General features: G+C 56.7%; 1 pseudogene; it reads right to left on the minus strand.

Annotated features, from left to right (window-relative positions):
- Nucleotides 1-12,009: 12,009 nt before the first annotated feature.
- Nucleotides 12,010-20,432, minus strand: LOC130191129 (basic proline-rich protein-like; annotated as a pseudogene).
- Between the last annotated feature and the right edge of the window lie 253 nt (nucleotides 20,433-20,685).

The following is a 20,685-nucleotide window of genomic DNA, read 5'->3' on the forward strand; positions in this document are numbered from 1 at the left end:
GGGGGCCCCGGCCGAGGGGGCTTGGGCGGCCTTCCAAACGGGACCGGCCTACTGTGTCCCCGGCAGGCCATGGGTGGAAAGAATAGGGAGTTTTGGGGGTTCCGGGGTTTTGGGTTTGGGATAGGTTTGGGACTCGGGGCAGGAAAGGGCCCTTTTGGGGGATGGGGGGTTGAAAAAGGGGGAAAAAGGGGGGAAAAAGGGGGGGTTGGGTGGTTTCCAAAGCTGGGTAAGGGGGGGGGTGGGGTAATTTTGGGGGGAGGAAGAAAACGGGGGGGCGTTTCCCTTTTGGTGAGGGGGTTGGGGCAGGGGTTTGGGTTGGGTGGGGGGGGTTAAAATTTGGGGGTTAAAAAAAAAGGAAAAGCCAAGGGGGGTTTTGGTTTTAAACCCTTGGGGTTTAAAAAGGGGGGAAGGGGGAAAGGGGCAAGGGGGCGGACGGGGGGTTTTTTACAAGGGGGAAAAAAGGGGAGAAAACCTTTTAAAAAAAGAATTTTTTGGGGGCCGGCACACCAAGGCCGGGGGGGAAGGGGAAAAAAGGGGGAAAGCCCCCGGGGGGGGGCCTGGGGCTTAAAAAAAGGGGGGTCAAGGAAAAAGGCCCCCTTTTTTTTTAAAAAATTTAAAAAAAAACCCGGGGAAACCCCAGTGGTAAAAACGGGGAACCGAAAAAAACAAAAAAAAATGGAGGAAATTTTCCGGGGAAGTGGTTTTCCCCCCCAGTGTCCTTTTAAAGGTTAAAAGACGGGTTTTAAAAAAAATTTTTACCCAAAATGGGGCACCGGGGGGAAATTTTACCCCCTCCTTGGGTTTTAGAAATTTTGGGAAGTTTTATTTTTTTTAAATTTTTCCTTTTGCCACGGGGGTCATTTTAAAACCGAAAGGAGGGGACGGGGTTGAAGGCCCCCCCAAAATTTTAAAATTTAAAAAGGTTAAAAGGGAACGATTTTCCTTTTACAAGGCGGGGCCCACGCACCCGGGGCGGCGGGAAAGGGGGGGGGAATCCCCCTGAAAACCCAAATTTTTTAAACAAGTGGGTTTCCCCCTTTTTCCGGGTTTTTTTAACCCCCCGGGGTCAAACCAAAAGGTCCCACATCGGGGAACCCTGTTCTTTTTTGAAAGCCCCTTCATTTTAAAAACGTGGTTTTAAAGAAAGCCCAAACCCCGGGGACAAGGGGGTTTTTTTTCCAAAAAGATTTTTGCCGGGCCCCTTGGGGATTTTTTTTTGGGGGCGGCCTAAAAGAAAAAACCCCGGCCCCCCCCGCTTCACCGCCGGGTTCGAGGAGGTTTGGGCCTTTAGGCGGGGGGAGGGGTTTTGGAAAAGGAGCCCCCCTCCAACGACACAGGCCCAGAGGGAGGGGGACCCTCCCCGGGAACCCTTTTTTTTCCCCAAAATTTTTTCAGCCCGGGGCGGGGGACTACCCCCCGGGCTAGCAAAAGGAAACTTTACCCAAAGCGCAAGGATTTTTTATTTTAAACCCTGGAAGGTTTTAAAGGTGTTTTTTAAAGGACCGTTTTGGTGGGGAAGGGGTTTTTTTAATAACCCTTGGGCAGTGGGGGCCTTAAAGTTAAAGAAAAGGCCCTTTTGCCCCCGGGGCCCCAATTTTAAAAGTCCTGGCGCCCAACCGTTTTTTTTGAAAACCCGGGCCTGAGAAGGGGCCCTTTTGGACCCCGGAGACAACCCATTTTTTAAAAAGGGTGGCCCTTTTGGTTTTCCCCTTCCCCCTTTTAACCCAGGGGTTTTAGCTTTTTTTTTTTTTAAAAAAGGATCAGGGGAGTGCCAAAAAAAAACCAAAAAGGAAAAGGGCACCCTTTCCAAAATCCGGAAGCCGGGGGGGTTTTATTTTAACCGGGAAATTTGGGGGAAAACGAGGGGGGGCCCGGGGGGGCCCCCAGGCCGGGGCTTGAACTCAAGCCCAAACCCCGGCAAAAAGTTCGGGGAATAAACCCCTTTGAGGCCTGGAGTTTTAAAAAAACCGGGGTGTTTTAAAGGGGAATTGGTTTGGGTTCGGGTTGGTTTAGGAGGGGAGGGATTTTGCAACCACTTTTAAAAGGAAAAACATGTTTTCCCTTTTTTGTTTTTAAAGTTTTTTTTGGGTTTGTTTGGTAATTTTAAACCCAACCTATTTTTAAAACCCCCCTTTATTTTTGGGGGAAGCTCGTTGGGAGGGAAAAAGGGTTTGTTTTTCAAAATCAAAAACTTTTGCTCTTTCCCCTTCCTCTTTCGGGGGTTTTTCGCCTCTTCTGCTTCTTTTCTTTTTTCTTTCCCTTTCTCCTTTTTTCCCCTTCTCTTTCCTCTCTCCTCTCCTGGGCCCTCCTCTTTGCTCTACCTTTCCCATTTTGGGGTTTTCCCTTTTTAAAAAAATATTTTTTTGGGCATTTTTTCCCCTTTTTTTAATTAAAACCAAAAGGGGAGTTCCCTTTAAAAATTAAATTGTAAGGGGTTTTTGGGACGGCCATCTCGGGGTTTTTAAGGGGGAAGAAAAACCCTTTCCCGGGGGGTCCCTCTTCCTTCCAAAAACCTAAATGTAAAAAAACTTTTAAAAAAATAACCCAAACCACATTCAAAAACCCCCAAACCCTCACAAAAAAAAAAACCCAAAACCTCTCCCCAAACCCAAAAAAACCCCTTTTAAACAACACACCCAAAACCCCTGTCACAAACCAACCCCCCCACTTTTTACCAAAACAAAAAATTACACACATTTCCCACACAACCCAAAGGGGAACCCCACCTTTGTCCCCCGGGCCCCCCCATTTAATTTCAGTTTTTCCCTTTTTAACATCCTTTTATGTCCTCCAAATGCCTCCTAAACGTCCTCCCCGGGGGGTCCTCCCCCTTTTTTAAAAAGCCCCATTTTCTAAGGGGGTCCTCCTTTTTCATTTTTTTCCCCTCCCCTCTTTTCCCAAGGTTCCCAGTCTCCTCTTTTCCTTTTTAAGGCCTTTTTTAAAAAGTCCTTCAGCCCCCCTATGGGCCCCGCCCCCTTTGCCTCCATTGGTCCCCTAGCCCCCCGGGCCCGGGGCCCCCCTCGGGGTCCTTCCCCCTTGGGGGGGGCCCCCTATGTCCTCCGGGGTTAAGGGCCTCCTAAACCTCCCACCCCCCAAAAAAGGCCCCCTCCGCCCCTTCCCCTTTCCCCCTCAGCCCTCCTCCCCCCCTAAAAAGCCCCCCCAGTTTTTCCCCCCTAAAAAAAAAGCCTTTTTTTCCTTTCCTCCCCCCAATGTCCCCCCCCTTGTTAAAGGGTTTTCCCTACCCTCCTCAGGGGGTCCTATCCCCCCCCTGGGGGCCCTCCTCCTCATTTTCCCTCTGTCCTCCCAAACCTTTTTTTTCTTTTCCCCCCTGTCCTAGCCAGTCCCCTTTCTGCCCCCCCCAGCCTTTTTCCTCCCATGTTTTTAAGGGTCCTTTAGTTTCTTCCCCCTTTTCTTTGTTTTAGCCCTTTTAATGTTTTCGGGGTTTTTCAGGGGTCCTAAAAAACGGGAAAAAGTCCCCTCCTCCTTTTTCGGGGCCCCCAAAAGGGCCTATTTATTTCCCCCCCCTTTGGCCCCCGGGGCCCTTGTCCCCCTTCCTCCCAGCCTCCTATTTTCCCCCTTTTTTTCCCCTCCTATGCCTTTTCCCCGGGTTTTTTTTTGTTTTTTCCTTTGTCCTTTTTGCCCCTTTTTATGTCCTTTTATTTTTAAAAAGGGTTTTTGTTTTGTTTTATTTTCCCATGTTTTTAAAAAGCCTTTATTTTTTAAAAAGGCCTAGTCCTAAAATGTTTTGTTTTAAAAATTAAATTCCTCGCCCTCTCTTCCCCTCCCCCCTCCTTCCCTTCCCCCCTCTTCCCCCTCCCCTCTCCCCTCCCCCGCCCTCCTCCTCTTCCTCTTCCCTCCTCCCTTCCCCCCTCTTCCTCCTCTTCCCCTTTTTCCCTCTTCCCCCTCTTCCTTTCCCTTCCCCCTCGCCCTCCCATTCCTCCCCCTTTTCCGCCCTCACCCCTTCCCCACCTATGTTTTTGCTTTTGGTTCCTTTTCAGCCTTTTTTCCTTTTTCCCCCTAATTTAAATTTATCTTTTCAGGGGCCCCCCCCATGTTTTTAGTTATGTTTTTGGGGGGGTCTCCTCGGGGGGCCCCTCATGTTTTTCCCCTCCATTCCCTTTTCCTCGTCCTTCCTCATCCCCCAAGTCCCTCCGTCCCCTCACCCACCTAAACCCCCCTAAACCCCCTCCTCCACCCTTTCCCACCCCCTCACCCCCCCACCCCACCCCCCTTCCCCCCCTCCACCCCCCCCTCACCCCCCTTTCCCCCCCCCTCATTCCCCACCCCCCCCTTCCCTTTCCCCCAGCCCCCCCCATGCCCCTCCTATGTCCCCCCCTCATGTCCCTCCCCCTTTTCAGCCTCCTCATGTCCCCCCATGCCCTTCACCTCCTCATGTCCCCCAATGTCCTCCTCACCCCCCTTCCTCATGTCCTCTCCGTCCTCATGTCCTCTCATCCTCCTCATGTCCTCATGTTTCTCCCATCCCTCCTCTTGTCCTCCACGTCCTCCTCATGCTCCTCACGTCCTCTCATATCCTCCTCGTCCTCATATTCCTCTCACATCCCTCCTCACGTCTCCTCACGTCCTCATCATGTCCTCATGTCTCATGTCTCCTCCTTCATCCTCACGTCTATCATCCTCCTCATGTCCCTCCTCTGTCCTCCCTCACATCCTCATGTCCTCCTCCCGTCCTCCTCAACTTCCTCTCACATCATGTCCTCCATGTCCTCATCCTCTGTGTCCTCCTCCACGTCCTCCTCATGTCCTCACGTCCTCCTCTGTCCTCTCCATCCTCATGTCCTCCTCCCGTCCTCCTCATGTCCTCGTCCTCCTCATGTCCTCACCTCTCCTTGTCCTCCTCCGTCCCTCATGTCCCCTCCTCCTTCTCCCTGCTCTCATATCACCTCATGTCCCCTCCACGTCCTCCTCATGTCCTCCTCACATCCTCATCCTCCACATCCTCACTGTCCTCCTCACGTCCTCCTCTTGTCCTCCTCCTCCTCATGTCCTCCTCATCCTCATGTCCTCCTCACGTCCTCCTCATGTCCCTCCTCATCCTAATATCCTCCTCCACGTCCTCCTCTGTCTCCTCATCCTCCACGTCCTCTCATGTCTCCATCCTCTGTCTCCTCCGTCCTCCTCATGTCCTCCCACATCCTCCTCCTCTCCGTCCTCCTCACATGTCCTCCATTCCTCCTTCATGTCTCTACCTCCTCCATGTCCTCACGTCCTCCTCATGTCCTCCTCCGTCTTCAGCATGTCTCCTCCATTCCTCCTCCTTGTCCTCCTTGGCCTCACGTCCTCCTCATGTCCTCACATCCCAGCCCTTCCTCCTCCGTCCTCATATCCTCCTCTCACGTCCTAATGTCCTCCTCACGTCCTCCTCATCCTCCTCCTCATGTCCTGCGTCCTCCTTGTCCTCCATTCTCCTCATGTCCTCCTCCGTCTTCATGTCCTCCTCCGTCCTCCTCCTTGTCCCTCCACGTCCTCTCTTGTCCTCATGTCCTCACGTCCTCCTCATGTCCTCACGTCTAATATCTCCTCACGTCCTCCTCATGTCCTCCTGCGTCCTAATGTCCTCCTCGTCTCCTGCTTCCTGCCTAATGTCACTCCTCACGTCCTCCTCATGTCCTCATGTCCCTCCGTCCTCCTCCATCCTCCGTCTCATGTTCTCCTCACCTCCTCCTCACATCCTCCTCACGCCCTCATGTCTCCCGTCCTCCTCATGCCTCCATCTATTTCCTCCCTCACGTCCTCCTTGTCCTCGTCCTCCTCATCTCCTCCACGTCCTAATATCCTCCTCACGTCCTCCTCATGTCTCCTCATGTCCTCACATCTAATGTCCTCCTCACGTCCTCCTCTGTCCTCCTCCTTCCTCAGTCCTCCTCCATCCTCATGTCCTCACGTCCTCCCTGTATCCTCCCGTCCTCTATGTCATCCTCCGTATCGTCCTCCTCATGTCCTAATGTCTCCTCACGTCCTCCCTCATGTCCTCCTTCCTCCTGCAAATCCTCCTCATCCTCCGTCCTCCTCATACTCCTCCACGTCCTCACTTCTTCTCAAGTCTCCTTGTCCTCCTCCACATCCTCCTCATGTCCTATGCTCCTCCTCCACGTCCTCATGTCCTCCTCCGTCCTCCTCATGTCCTCATATTCTCTCACATCCTCATGTCACTCCTCCACGTCCTCCTCCTTGTCTCATATTCTCCTCCACATCTCTCAATAACCTCATGTCCTCCTCACATCCTCATGTCCTCCTCATGTCCTCACGTCCTCCTCATGTCCTCATGTCCTCACATCCTCTGTCTGTGTGTGTGTCTCTGTGTGTGTGTCTCTGTGTGTGTGTGTCTCTCTGTGTGTGTGTCTCTGTGTTTGTGTCTCTGTGTGTGTGTGTCTCTGTGTGTGTCTCTCTTTGTGTGTGTGTGTCTCTATGTGTGTGTGTGTCTCTGTGTGTGTGTGTGTCTCTGTGTTTGTGTCTGTGTGTGTGTCTCTCTGTGTGTGTGTGTGTGTCTCTGTGTTTGTGTCTCTTTGTGTGTGTGTGTGTGTGTCTCTATGTGTGTGTGTGTCTCTGTGTGTGTGTGTCTCTCTGTGTTTGTGTCTGTGTGTGTGTGTCTCTGTGTGTGTGTGTCTCTCCTGTGTGTGTGTGTCTCTGTTGTAATGCTGTGTGTGTGTGTCTCTGTAATGTGTGTGTCTCCCACTGTGTGTGTGTGTGTGTCTCTATGTGTGTCTCTGTGTGTGTGTGTGTCTCTGTGTTTGTGTCTCTCTGTGTGTGTGTGTCTCTGTGTGTGTGTGTGTGTCTCTGTGTTTGTGTCTCTCTCCTGTGTATGTCTCTATGTATGTCTACTCTGTGTGTGTGTCTCTGTGTTTGTCTCTGTGTGTGTGTCCTACTGTGTGTGTGTGTGTGTGTGTCTATATATATGTCTCCTGTGTGTGTATAAATAACCTACTGTGTCTCTATATTTGTCTCATGTGTGTGTCTCTGTGTGTGTGTCTGTGTGTCTCTGTTCTTTGTGTCTCTGACTGTGTGTGTGTCTCTGCATGTGTGTGCCTCCTATGTGTCTCTGTGTGTCATTTCTCCTGTGTTGTCTGTGTGTAAATACTCTGTGTGTGTGGCCTTCTCTGTGTTTGTATCTCTGTAGTGACTGTATGTCTCTGGCCAATGACAATACTCTATATGTGTGTGTGTCTCTGTGTGTCTCTCTGTGTATGTGTGTGTCTGTATTTGTGTCTGTGTGTCTCTCTCTGTGTGTGTGTGTCTCTGTGTGTGTCTCTGTGTGTGTCTCTCTTTGTGTGTGTGTGTGTATACTCTATGTGTGTATGTCTCTGTGTGTGTGTCTGTGTGTGTGTGTGTCTGTGTTTGTGTCTGTGTGTGTCTCTCTGTGTGTGTGTGTGTGTGTCTCTGGCTCAGCATTGTCCCGGCTTCATCGCCGGCAGAGGTCGGCGTCCCGGGTGATGGGCGATCCCATTACTATGCGGGGCCTGGAACTCCCCTCCTCCAAATGACACACACACACACACTAAACACACACACAGTTGGACTTGAGGATTGTCCAACACCTGCAGCAGGAGGGTCATCAGCGTCAGGGAGAGTTCACTAGGCAGGATGAAGGAGACAAAGGTCTTCACCACTTCACTGGGACCTTTACACCACCTGCACGCGTGGACGGTCGGGGTTCAAGTGATCTTCATCGAGTCTTCATCACAAACAGGGGCATTGGAGAGGAAGGCGAGGGCAGCAGCAGTCATGTGTGCCAGGCTGCTGTCACGGATCAGGGCCGGCCTTTGGGGGCAGAGACCCGGGCGGGCGGGTGGAGGTGGCGGGTGGGTGGAGGTGGGTGGGTGGGCGGGCGGGCGGGCGGAGGAGGCCCGAAAGCGGGTGGAGGGTGTAGGCGGGCGGGTGGGCGGGCGGAAGGAAATGGGCGGAGGCGGGTGGGCCCAGTAGATGGAGAGGCGGGTGACGGAGGTGGTGGAGAGGCGGGTGGAGGCGGCGAGAGCGGGTGGGCGAAGGCGAGCGGCGAGTGGAGGGCGGGTGGGCGGGCGAGAAGGCGGGTAGAGGTTGAGGCGAGTGGGCGGGCGGAGAAAGGCGGGTGGAGGCAAGCGGAGGTGAGTGGGCGGGCGGGTGACATTTGTCATCTGCTTGGCTGAGGTCCCTTGGAGACTAATGAGCGCCATCACTTTAGTGATCAATAAATCATCTTATTGATTTCTCCTCTTTCCCCACTCTAAGCTGGCTTCTGTTCTCTGAGGTCAGGGAACAGGAGGAGGAGGATGGAGGAAGGATGGAGGGAGAAGCGGAGTGAGAGACAGGTGGAGAGTCAAGGAGGAAGGAAAAGAAAAGAGAATGACAAAGGATTTGATGAAGTGAAGGCTAAGTGCTGAGGCTGTCGCAGTAGAATGGTGATGAAGACGATGAGGTGATGATGATGAAGATGATGATGATGATGAAGACGATGATGGTGATAAGTGATGATATGATGTGTGATGATAGTAAAGTAGTAAGTATTTATTTTCCGCGATACATGTACATACTGGCACGAACATTAACAACAGAAAAAAAAAATGTATGAATGGAGGACATCAAAGACCAGTGTAGGCTCTCTGAGATGAGAGTTGGGCCCCTCCCCTAACCTTTCACTACCCCACTCCCACTTACACAACACAGGTGCCACACATGGCTTGCAAATATTACAAGCAACAACAAAAACTAGAACAGGAAAAACTAATGAGCCTTGAAAAATAATAAAATAATTTCACTGAACATCAAATTATGGATATACATTTATTTTAAATATTTTTCTCTGTACTGTGCCAGGCTGTATATCAATATAGCTTTCAAAATAGTGAGATAAGCGTTTAAGTCGAGAAGCAAATGCTTTGATGCTGGATGTGATTTGACCCTCGTCGAATTTGTCTTTCTCAGAGCTTTGGACCTCTGGATGAAGCTTTGTCAGAATGTCGACTGTGTATTTGTTACCATAGATACTTACTTACACGGCGCGTGTTGTGATCGTAGACATTTGTGTTTCGCGCTTGTGAACATACGTAACAGATTATGTGGGTGCTGTTCGCCGTCTGGCACCTGTAAATTCCTGTCTGACACAAATGTGATCTGCAATCTCAGAATGCCCAATCTAAAGTATATTCATTATTCTTCACGTTGCAAGATGATCCGCTGGCCTTTTTGTAAAAATCACCGATACATTTGACCCTGTGAGTTTTAGCTCGCGGTCCCAAACGGAGTACCAATACAAAGTGCGGATGGACAAGGCTGTGACGACAACATTTCTGTTCTGGGCTATTTTGCGACTTGGGGGCAAATGTACCGGCAAATATGCGCTTCGACAACTGTCAATATGTTGATGCCAGCGCGAATTGTAAATCATACTGAACACCACTGGACTTTTTGCGACATTAGCCCCGTCAATCTCAAGCCTAAATCTTGATCTCTAGAGATTGTTGATTTATTAGCATATAATTGTTTTCTGTGCATTTGAAATAACGTGCCGCTTTGAATAATCAAGTTATTTTTAGCTCTTCATTGCAGTTTGATATAATTGTAAATGGTCGCCCGGTGAAATATGAATGGTTAATAGTCAATAGAGATGCTTTTATGCGTTTTAAGACTTTGGAAGGTCGTTTGTGTACAATATATAAATGGCAGGGTCCCAATACAGAACCCTGGTGGTACTCTAAGTTATATCATATGATTTTGATTTAGACCCTTGTATTTCCTTATTGTTTTGACCACGAAGATAACTTTTAAACCACTCAAGTGCCGTTACCTCTAACTATAGTAAACAGTTTATTTAAAAGTATTGAGTGATCGATTGTGTCAAAAGCTTTAGAAAGGTCTAGGAATAAAGAAGCCAAGTGTTCTCTCGTGTTCAGAAGTGCAGTGGGTGTCAGGCAAACTCAGTGACTGCGTTCTCAGTCGGAGTGCTGGTCGAGAAAACCATTATGCTTTGACAGGCTACGATGCGTTATGTTGATATACCAGAGGCCCCGGAAAAGCTTGGCAACAGAGATATTGGGCGATAGTTAGTAAAGTGGCCTACTTGTTTTGTAAATGGGGATCACTTCAGCGTCTTCATATCATCAGGAAAAACTCCCTCCGATAATGATTTGTTAACAAGATGTGATAAGGTAGCGGCGATTGACCAAGTTGTTTTGACTAGATTCATGCTGATACCGTCACGTGACCGGCGCTTTCTTTTGACTTAAAAACTGTTTATTATTTTAGAAATTTCATCGGTCGACAGGATAAGAAACATCGATTGAACTGTGGATGATTGACCAGATACTCAACAAGCAGTGATCAGAACATCCAATTTGGTCTGCATATTTCACACCTATGGTAGCGAAATATTACAGAACCATCTACTGTCTTTTTGGGTCCAACTTCCTTTTTGCCAGTGACTATAAAATACATCCGAATACGAAAATTGTCGTTGGTTGTTAATGATTGAGTTAATCCTCGCCAAGTCTTCCTTGAGTCGTACTTATATTCATTGAGGAGGTTAGAGTATTTTTTAATTGTTTTGCGTCTCGTTTGACTTTGTTTTAATATATTTCTGTGGGTGAGAAATTTTGCCCGCGCGGATGACTGTCTGGTTTCCCCAGCTGGGTTTTGAACAAACTACGATCACGCCTGCGTATTGAGTGTCAGACCCACCGTCATCAGGGTTCTCTCATAACATGCTTGCGAAAATAGAACGGTTCGTGGGCGTGACAGTCAGGTATGCTTATAAATGACGAGTGACTACGTTACTTGCGCCGTCTGGTCATGTTGTGTGGGTCAGACCAGTCAACATTGGACGGGGAATAATTAATATCTTGCAGCGTCTGATCGGTGACAGATCGCGATGTGATAACGAGGGCTGCTTTTTCATTAACCTTATTTCGTTCCCCATAAGCGTTAGACCACGACAAATGGTCGAATATCCAGAAAAATAACAAAGAATGAAGTGCAGATGTTCTCTGGTTAACATAAATGTTGTGGGTAAGGAATTGGAACTAGACTTAGTTATTCTTGTACGATTGTGTCGTGAGCGCCTTCACAAGCGAAAAAGAGTCCACCCAATGGCCGAGAAGTTTGTTGATGGAATCAACTTTCAAAGATACGAAGATTTGATCGTCCCGATCACCGCGTTACCAATTGCTTGTACTGGATCTGTGACAGTATGATGTCGTGTCGCTCAATAGATTGAGACTGATTAGTGGGATTTCGGTATATCTAAGCCAACAAAATGACTTTTGCTTGTGGTTTAATTGGACTTCGACAAAATGAACTCAAACTCTCCTCGATATTCCACCAATGTCAACTCTATCCTTGGAGATGTTCTCAGCAACATATACTGCCGCCACCTTGTTTAATGTTAGCGCGATATTTGCAATATATAAGATTGTACCCAGGAAGTGCCCCAACTCAGCTTTGGTCAGTCGGAACGTTCTGAAAGTATAAAGTCCACATTAATTTCGCCATAGGCTTTGAATAACAGATTCTTTAGCTGATCCAATTTATCAGCTACCTGTGAATATTTGTATTGCAGAGAACAATAGAAAGTCGTTTTATCCGGCCTTCACGTTCACAATATCCTCGACTTCAGAATAAAAACATTTATATTGTGTCAAAAACCCTGACATCCACCGACTGTTTTGGTTCTACAAATCTCAAAGACAGATTGTTCTTTCAGTTATGATCATTTTAAAGATATTAATATATTTTCTTTTTCCCCCGGAAAAAAAAAAGGGTTTGAGTTTGACTGTAAATCGAACATGACTTTCATGCTATGGTGCTTTAATTATAACAATGGAATTGTGCAAATTTGTTAAACGCTGGAAATGCATTTAAACTACATTAAATGACATTAAGTAACATTTAAATAACATTAAATGCAAGGTTTGGGTTTTCCAAAAGGAGGCGGGTTCCCCCAAAAGGGTGGGTTTTAGGGGGGTGGGTGCTGGATGGGCAAATTTTTCCCCGGAGGGTCAAGGGGCTTAGGATGGGTTTCTAGGCGGGGCAGGAGGGGGGCTAGGTGGGTGGGGGGGTAAAGGGGGGGTTTTAGGAGGCCCCCCGGGTTGGGAGTGAAAGGGGGGGGTAAAAACAAAAAGGGGGCGGAAACCCCGGGTGAAATGGGGCGGGATTGGTTTCCCGTTCCCGGAAAGGGTGTTTCAAAATTAAAACCAAAAAGGTGGTTGGGGTCAAAGGGGGGTGGGTGCTTGAGCTTCCTTTCCCCCTGGTTTTCCCAGAGCCCAAGGGGGGGGTTTTTAGGAGTGGGTAAAAAGAAAGCGGGTGCATAATTTTGGGCCCCGGGTTTTCCCCCGGGGGTTGGGTCTTTTGAAAGGGGGGGTGCGGAGGGGGGAACCCGGGGGGGGGAAATTATTCGGGGTGGGTCCTCTGGGGGTCAAAAATTGGTTTTTTAAAAAAAATTTAAATTCAAATGAATCCAAAAAGGTGTTAAATGGGGGGGTTGGGGTGTCCAGGGAAAGGGTTTCCCCCGGGGTACCCCTTTACCTGGGGGTTCTCCGGGGCAAGCAGTTTTGCAATACCCAAGGGGGTCCGGGTACAACCCCCGTGGGCCCCCGGGCCTTTCCCGTTGAGGGTGGGGAATGGGGGGGGCAGGAGGCGGGTGCAGGAGGGGGGTGCTGGAAAAGGGGGGGGAGGAGGGGGTTTAAAACCCCTGGACTTTTCAAGGGGGGTCAATTGCCCAAACGGGGGCAGGAGGGGGGGTTTGGGGGGTTTAATGGGTGCAATTTAGGGGCGGGGGCAACGGTGCAGGAGGGTGGGGGCTGGGGGCCTCAGGGGGCCTTTTTCCCCAGGGGGGTTTTAAAGGGTGGGTGCAGGAGGCGGGTGAAAAGGGGGGTGGGGCAGGAGGGGGTTTTAAAGGGGGGTTTAAAATTTTGCAGGAGGGCGGGGACAATGGGTGCTGGGGGGGGGTGCAGGAGGGGGGGGAAAGGGGGGTCTGGAGGGAATTCAGGAGGGGGGGTTTTAACTGTATTTCCTATTGGGGGCAGGAAGGGGGGGTTTTCCCCCAAAAGGGGGGTCCCCGGAGGGTGGGTCAGGATTTGGGGGTTTTTGGGTGGGTGCAGGAGGGGGGTGAAAGGGCGGGTGCCCGGGGGGTGGGGGTTCGGGTGCAGGAGGGGGGTAGGTGGGGGCAAAGGGGTTCAGGAGGGGGGTGCAGGAGGGGGGTGCGGGGGTTTTTTTGCAACGGGGGGAGGGGGGTGCAGGAGGCGGGGCCGGAGGGTTTTGGAAAATTGGGGGAAGGGTGGGCAGGAGGGTTGGGTGCTGGAGGGGGGTGCAGGAGGGGGGTTTTTAGGAGGGGGGGGTGCAGGACGGGTGCAGGAGGGGGGGTCCGGGTTGGGGGTTTGCGGGGGGTGGGGGGGGGAGGGTGGGTTTCCCAAGGGGGGGTTTTCTGGAGGGGGGTGCAGGAGGTGGGTGCTTTTTGGGGGGGTTAAAAGGGGGTTTTGGGGGCGGATTGCACGGGTTTAATTGTGGATGGGTTTCCAAGGGGGGGTTTCAGGAGGGGGGTGCAGGGGGGGGTGCAAGGTTTTGCAGGAGGTGGGGGGCGGGGGTTTCCAAAAATTCTGGAATGGGTGCAGGAATTTTGCCTTGGGGGGGGTGCAGGAGGGTGGGCCGGGGGGCGGGTGCTGGAGGGTTTTTTGAGGAAGGGGGGTGCCCAAGGGGGGTTTTTTGGGGGTCGGGTGCTTAAATTTTTAGGAGGGGGGTTAGGGGGGGGTCAATTGGGGGCAGGAGGCGGGGGGATTTGTTTAATTATTTTTTTGGGGGGTGGGTGCTGGGGGGGTGCAGGAGGGGGGTGCTGGTGGGTGCTGGAGGGGGGGTGCAGGAGGGGGGGGGGCGGAGGGTGGGTGCAAGGTTCCAGGGGGTGCAGGAGGGGGGTGCTGGAGGGGGGTGCTGGAGGGTGGGTGCGGAGGGGGGGTAAAGGGGGGGGCTATTTCAGGAGGGGGGCAAAGGGGGGTCAGGGGTGGGTCAAGGGGGCCGGGGGCGGAGGGGGGTGCTGGAGGGCGGGTGCAAGGGGGGTCAAGGGGGGCAGGAGGCGGGGGTAACGGGGGGAGGGTGGGTTTTTTTGGGGGGTGGGTGCAGGAGGGGGGGTGCGGAGGGGGGTGCAGGATTCTGGAGGGGGGTGCAAGGGGGAAAGGGTGGGTGCTGGGGGGGGGCAGGATGGGTGCGGAGGGGGTGCAGGAGGGGGTTAGGGGGGGAAGGAGGTGGGTGCAAAGGGGGGTGCAGGAGGGGGGGTGGGGGGTGGAGGGGGGTGTGGGGGGTGGGTGCAAAAGGGGGGGGGAGGGGGGGCGGAGGGTGGGGGCAGGAGGGGGGTGCAGGAGGGGGGGGCAGGAGGGTGGGTGCGGAGGGTGGGTGCTGGGGGGCGGGTGCGGAGGGTGGGTGCTGGGGTGGGGGGGCGGGGTTTTGGGTTTTTGGAGGTGGGTGCTGGACTCAAACTCCCGGGGGTATTCAAAATGTAACCTTCCTTTGGGGGGGGGTCAGGAACCTTTTCCCCGGATTGGGGGAATGGGTGCTAGGGGGGGTTTTCAAAAGGGGGGTGCGGAGGGTGGGTCAACTCCGGGGGCGGGGGCAGGAGGGCGGGTGCCCGGAAAATTGGGGGCCCCAATTTTCGGGGGGGTCAAGGCCGGGTCAGGGGGCTTTTCTGGGCGGTTTAAGGGGGGGCCCGGAAGGGGGGGGAGGCTAAAAGGGGGGGGTTTATCCGGAGGGGGTGCAAATTCCCCGGGGGCTTCAGGGGGTTCTTTAGGGGGGTTTTTTCAAAACCCTGGGGGCTCCCCCGGGGGGGGGTTCAAAACTCAAAGGCGGGGGGGGCGGGTCAGGGGGGGTCAAAAGTTTAATTATTCTAAATTAAAGCTGGGGGCGGGTGAAAAAAAGGGTTTTGGGTTTTCAGGAAAAAAGGGGGGGTTTGGGGGGTTTGCGGAGGCGGGTGCAGGGGGTTTTGCTGGAGGCGGGTGCAAATGCGGAGGGGGGTCAGGAGGGGGGGCAAGGTGGTGCTTTAAACCAATTTGCTTAAATTTTAAATTTGCTTATTTTCAGGATTTACGGAAGGGGGGGTTGGGGGGGGCAGGAGGGGGGGTCAAAGGGGGTTTTTGGAAGGGCAAAAGGAGGGGGTGAAGGGGGGCCCGGGGGCAATTTGCCCCCCAGGTGGGTGCAGGAGAAGGGGGGTGCAGGATGGGGGGGGTGGTGGGGCGGGGTGCAGGAGGGTGGGGCAGGGGTGGGTGGCCCCCAGGCCCCGGGGGGAAAAGGGGGGTGCAGGAGGCGGGTTCTATGGGTCTAAAGGGGGTGAAAGGGGGGTGGGTGCAGGAGGGGGGGTCTGGAGGGGGGTGCTGGGGGGGCGGGTGGGAGGGCCGGGGGCCGGGGGGTTTTTGGGGGGGAGACCCCAAGGGGGGGCTTTGGGGGTCAAAGGGGGCGGGGGGGGAGGGTTCCCGGGGGGTTCCCCCAGGCTTCCCCGGAGGGTGGGGGCTTGGGGGCAGGAGGGGGCAACCTCAGGGGGTGGGTGCCCGGGGGCAGGAGGGGGGTGCTGGAGGGGGTCCAAACCCGGGGCAAGGGCGGGTTTAAAGGGGGGAATGGGAGGGGGGGTGCTGGAACCCCGGGGGCAGGATTCTGGATTTTTAGGGGGGTTTTTTTGGGGGGTTTTTTAAATGGGTCAAAAGGGGGGTTGGGGGGGTTTGGGGGGCGGGTGCGGAGGTGGGTTCCCCGGAGGGGGGTGCGGAGGGGGTGGGAGGCGGGTGCAGGAAAGGGGGGTTCAGGGCTGCAGGGGGCCTTTTAACCCGGGGCAGGAGGGGGTTTCCCCCAAGGGGGGTGCTGGAGGGTGGGGGCCCCGGGGTGGGTGCGGAGGGGGGTGCAGGAGGGGGGTGCAGGAGGGGGGTGCTGGAGGCGGGTGCAGGAGGGTGGGGGCGGGGGGCGGGTGCGGAGGGCGGGTGCAGGAGGGGGGTGCGGAGGCGGGTGCAGGAGGGTGGGTGCGGAGGGTGGGTGCTGGGGGGGGGGGTGCAGGAGGGGGGAGGAGGGGGGGTGCTGGAGGCGGGTGCAGGAGGGGGGGTGCGGAGGGGGGGTGCGGAGGGGGTGCAGGAGGCGGGTGCAGGGGGGTGCAGGAGGGGGGTGCGGAGGGTGGGTGCGGAGGGTGGGTGCGGGGGGGGGGGCGGGTGCAGGAGGGGGGGTGCGGAGGGGGTGCGGAGGGGGGTGCAGGAGGGGGGGCGGAGGGGGGTGCAGGAGGGGGGTGCAGGAGGGGGGGTGCAGGAGGGGGGTGCAGGAGGGGGGGGTGCTGGAGGTGGGTGCTGGAGGGGGGGTGCAGGAGGGGGGGTGGGGGGGTGGGGCAGGAGGGGGTGCTGGAGGGGGGTGCAGGAGGGGGGGTGGGGGGGAGGCGGGTGCAGGAGGTGGGGGCGGAGGGGGTGCGGAAAGGGGGGTGCAGGAGGGGGGGTGCGGAGGGGGTGCAGGAGGGGGGGTGCAGGAGGGGGGGTGCGGAGGGGGGGTGCGGAGGGGGGTGCAGGAGGGGGTGCAGGAGGCGGGTGCGGAGGGGGGTGCGGAGGGGGGTGCGGAGGGGGGGTGCAGGAGGGGGGTGCGGAGGGGGGTCAGGAGGGTGGGTGCAGGAGGCGGGTGCTGGAAAGGGGGGGCAGGAGGGGGTGCGGAGGCGGGTGCGGAGGGGGGTGCAGGAGGGGGTGCGGAGGGCGGGTGCAGGAGGGCGGGTGCAGGAGGGCGGGTGCAGGAGGGTGGGTGCAGGAGGGTGGGTGCAGGAGGGTGGGTGCTGGAGGGCGGGTGCAGGAGGGCGGGTGCAGGAGGGCGGGTGCTGGAGGGCGGGTGCAGGAGGGTGGGTGCAGGAGGGCGGGTGCAGGAGGGGGTGCGGAGGGTGGGTGCAGGAGGGGGGTGCAGGAGGTGGGTGCTGGGGGGGGGTGGGGGGGGCAGGAGGGGGTGCTGGAGGGGGGGTGCTGGAGGGGGGTGCAGGAGGGGGGGGGGGTGCAGGAGGGTGGGTGCGGAGGGTGGGTGCTGGAGGGGGGTGCAGGAGGGGGGGGTGGGGGGGGTGCAGGAGGGGGTGGGGGGGCGGAGGGTGGGTGCTGGAGGGCGGGTGCAGGAGGGTGGGTGCTGGAGGGTGGGTGCAGGAGGGCGGGTGCAGGAGGGCGGGTGCAGGAGGGTGGGTGCAGGAGGGCGGGTGCAGGAGGGTGGGTGCTGGAGGGTGGGTGCTGGAGGGGGTGCAGGAGGCGGGTGCAGGAGGGTGGGTGCGGAGGGTGGGTGCAGGGGGTGCAGGAGGGGGGGTGCTGGAGGGGGGGGGGGTGTGGAGGGGGGGGGTGGGGGGAGGGCGGGTGCAGGAGGGCGGGTGCTGGAGGGCGGGTGCAGGAGGGTGGGTGCAGGAGGGCGGGTGGGGGGGGAGGGGGTCAGGAGGTGGGTGCGGAGGGGGTGCGGAGGGCGGGTCAGGAGGGGGGTGCAGGAGGGGGTGCAGGAGGGGGTGCTGGGGGGCGGGTGCAGGAGGGGGGGTGCAGGGGTGGGGGCGGAGGGGGGTGCAGGAGGGGGGTGCGGAGGGGGGTGCTGGAGGGGGGGTGCAGGAGGGGGTGCGGAGGCGGGTGCAGGAGGGTGGGTGCAGGAGGGGGGGTGCGGAGGGGGGTGCGGAGGGGGGTGCAGGAGGCGGGTCGGGAGGGGGGGGGCTGGGGGGGGGTGCGGGGGGGGGTGCAGGAGGGGGGGTGCGGAGGGGGGGTGCAGGAGGGTGGGTGCAGGAGGGGTGGGGGGGGGGGAGGGGGGTGCGGAGGGGGTGCAGGAGGGTGGGGGCTGGAGGGGGGGTGCAGGAGGGTGGGTGCTGGGGGTGGGAGGGGGTGCAGGAGGGGGGTGCTGGGGGGGGGGGTGGGTGCTGGGGGCGGGTGCAGGAGGGCGGGTGCAGGAGGGTGGGGGGCAGGGGGCAGGGTGGGTGCTGGAGGCGGGTGCAGGGGGGGTGGGGGGGCTGGAGGGGGGTGCGGAGGGGGGTGCAGGAGGGGGGTGCAGGAGGGGGTGCAGGAGGGTGGGGGCTGGAGGGGGGTGCGGGGGGCGGGTGCAGGAGGGGGGTGCTGGGGGGGGGTGCAGGAGGGGGTGCTGGGGGGGGGGTGCAGGAGGGGGGGTGCGGAGGCGGGTGCGGAGGGGGGTGCGGAGGGGGGGTGCAGGAGGCGGGTGCAGGAGGGGGTGCAGGAGGGGGGTGCAGGAGGGGGGTGCGGAGGGGGGGCGGAGGGTGGGTGCTGGAGGTGGGTGCAGGAGGGCGGGTGCAGGAGGGTGGGTGCAGGAGGGTGGGTGCAGGAGGGCGGGTGCAGGAGGGTGGGTGCTGGAGGGTGGGTGCTGGAGGGTGGGTGCAGGAGGGTGGGTGCAGGAGGGCGGGTGCAGGAGGGTGGGTGCAGGGGGGTGCGGAGGCGGGTGCGGAGGGGGTTCAACCTCCCCCTATGGGCCCCCGGAGGGGGGTCCCCCGGGGTGGGTTGCCGGATTTAGGGGCCGGGAAGGGGGGTTGCAAGGGGGGGTTCAATGGTGGGGGGCCCCACCGGGGGCCCAATTCAGGGGGTGGGGTGGGGGGGGTCCGGGGAGGGTCCCAAAATGGGGGCTTACCCCCCCCCCCCAAAAAATTCTGGGGGAATTTGCAAGGGGGGTTTTAAATTAAAAATTTTTTTAAAATTTTTAAAAATTTAAGGAAATTTTAACCCAATTAAATTTTAGGGGGGTTAATCAAGGGGGGTTCAAAAGGGTTTTGGGGACAGGGGGTGGGGGCTTTAAGGGGGCAGGAATGAAAATCAAATCAAAACCCCTAAGGGGGGTTTTTGGAAATGGGTCTTTAGGGGGGGTTCGGGGCTAATGGAAACTCCCGGGGGGTGGGGAAGGGGGCCCCTTTTTTTAACCCCGGGGGCTTGGGGGGCAGGACGGTTAGGAAAACTTTTCTGGAAACCCGTGCAAAAGGGGGCCGGTGCAGGAGGTGGGTAAAGGGGGTTCCCGGCCTTCCGGGGGCTTGAAAGGGGAAAAAAAATTTCAAAATTTTTCAATTTCTAATTGGGGCAAGGGTTTTCAATGGGGGCTTTAAATGGGGGCAATTCAATTGGGGAGTTTTTTGGAAGGGCCCAAAAATTTGGGGGCCCCAAATTTTGAAGGAGGGTTTCTAAATTTTAAACTTTTAAATTTTCTTTATTTTAAAATTTTGAAATTTTAAAATGGGGGGTTTTTTTTTGGGGCTGGAAACGGGTTCAATTTTTCAAATTTCAAGGCGGGTTTCAGGGGGTTAACCTAACCCTTTTTTGGATTTTTGGGGGGGGCTAAAAATTTTGCAAAAAAATTTTTTTAATTCTTTTCTTTTCCCCAAAAAAAAAAGGGGCTGCAATGGGTTTTATGGGGGCTCTTCCCAATGGGGAACTTAATTTCTTACCTGAAGGGGGTTTTTAGGGGGTTTGGGGGGGTCCCCCAATGGGGGGGGGAGGGGGTTTAAGGCCTCAAATTTTCAGGAGGGGGGTGAGGAAACCGGGCTGGGGTGGGTTCCCCATGGGCGGGGCCGGGGGAGGAAAAACGGGGTTCAGGAGGCCCGGGTGAAACTCTTTGGGGGCCCGGGGGGCAGGAAGGGGGTTGGAAAAATGGGGGTTTATTTCAAAAAGGGGTTGGAGGGGGGTTTAAAGGGGGGTCAGGGGGTGGGGGCGGAGGCCGGGCCCAAAAAAAATGCCGGGGGTGGGTCTGGATTGCAGGGGGGCGGGGGGCAGGGGGGGGCAGGGGGGGGCAGGGGGAGGCAAGGGGGGGGGGGAGGGTGGGGCGGGGGGTGGGGTGGAAGGGGGGGGCAGGGGGTGGGTTGGAAAGGGGGGTGGCTGGAAAGGGGGGTGGCAGGGCGTGGTGTGGACGGGGGGGGCGGGGGGCAGGGGGGGTGGGCGGGGGGCAGGGGGCGGGGTGGGCGGTACAGGGGGTGGGGTGGACTTGGCAGGGGGCGGGGGGCTTTGGGGGCGGGGGGCAGGGGGTGGGGCAGGGGGCGTGGGTGGAAAGGGGGGTGCAGGGGGCGGGGTGGACGGGGGGCAGGGGGTGGGGCAGGGGGCGGGGGGAAGGGGGGGGCAGGGGGCTTTTGGGGCGGTGGCAGGGGGTGGGTGGGGGGCGGGGGGCAGGGGGGTTGAAAGGGGCGGGACAGGGGGTGGGGCTGGACGGGGGCAGGGGGTGGGTGGCTAGGCGTTTGGGGTGGAAGGGGGGGGTGGGGGGGTGGGTGTGGAAGGGGGGGGCAGGGGGCGGGGGGCAGGGGGGTGGGGTGGAAAATGGGTGTAGGGGGGGGCAGGGGGTGGGTGTGGAGGCGGGGGGCAGGGGGTGGGGTGGAAAGGGGGGTGGCAGGGGGCGGGGGGCGGGGGGCCCAATTTACCCCTGGACCCGGTCCCCGTGGGATTGGACCCCAGGGGGGGATGATTGGACAGGGGGCCAATGACCCCCCCGGCCCCCCCGGGGGCCCGGGGCCCCGAGGACATGGGATGGTGGTGGGGCCGGGAAGGTACAGGGAAACCCTTTTCCCCCTACCCCCAACCCCCCCCAAACCACACCCTTTTTAACAATTTCAGCTGTGGAAAAAAAAATTTTATTTAAAAAAAATCTTAAGAAATTCAACCATTTTTTAAAAATTTTCCTCCTTCAAATTTGGGGTCACTTGGCATTTTTGAAAAAGTGTTTTAAGAAGATTAAAAAAATAAAATCTTAACCCGGGTTTTGGGAAATGAACCCTGG

This window comes from Pseudoliparis swirei, unplaced genomic scaffold, assembly GCF_029220125.1.
Source record: "Pseudoliparis swirei isolate HS2019 ecotype Mariana Trench unplaced genomic scaffold, NWPU_hadal_v1 hadal_27, whole genome shotgun sequence".
Taxonomy (NCBI): domain Eukaryota; kingdom Metazoa; phylum Chordata; class Actinopteri; order Perciformes; family Liparidae; genus Pseudoliparis; species Pseudoliparis swirei.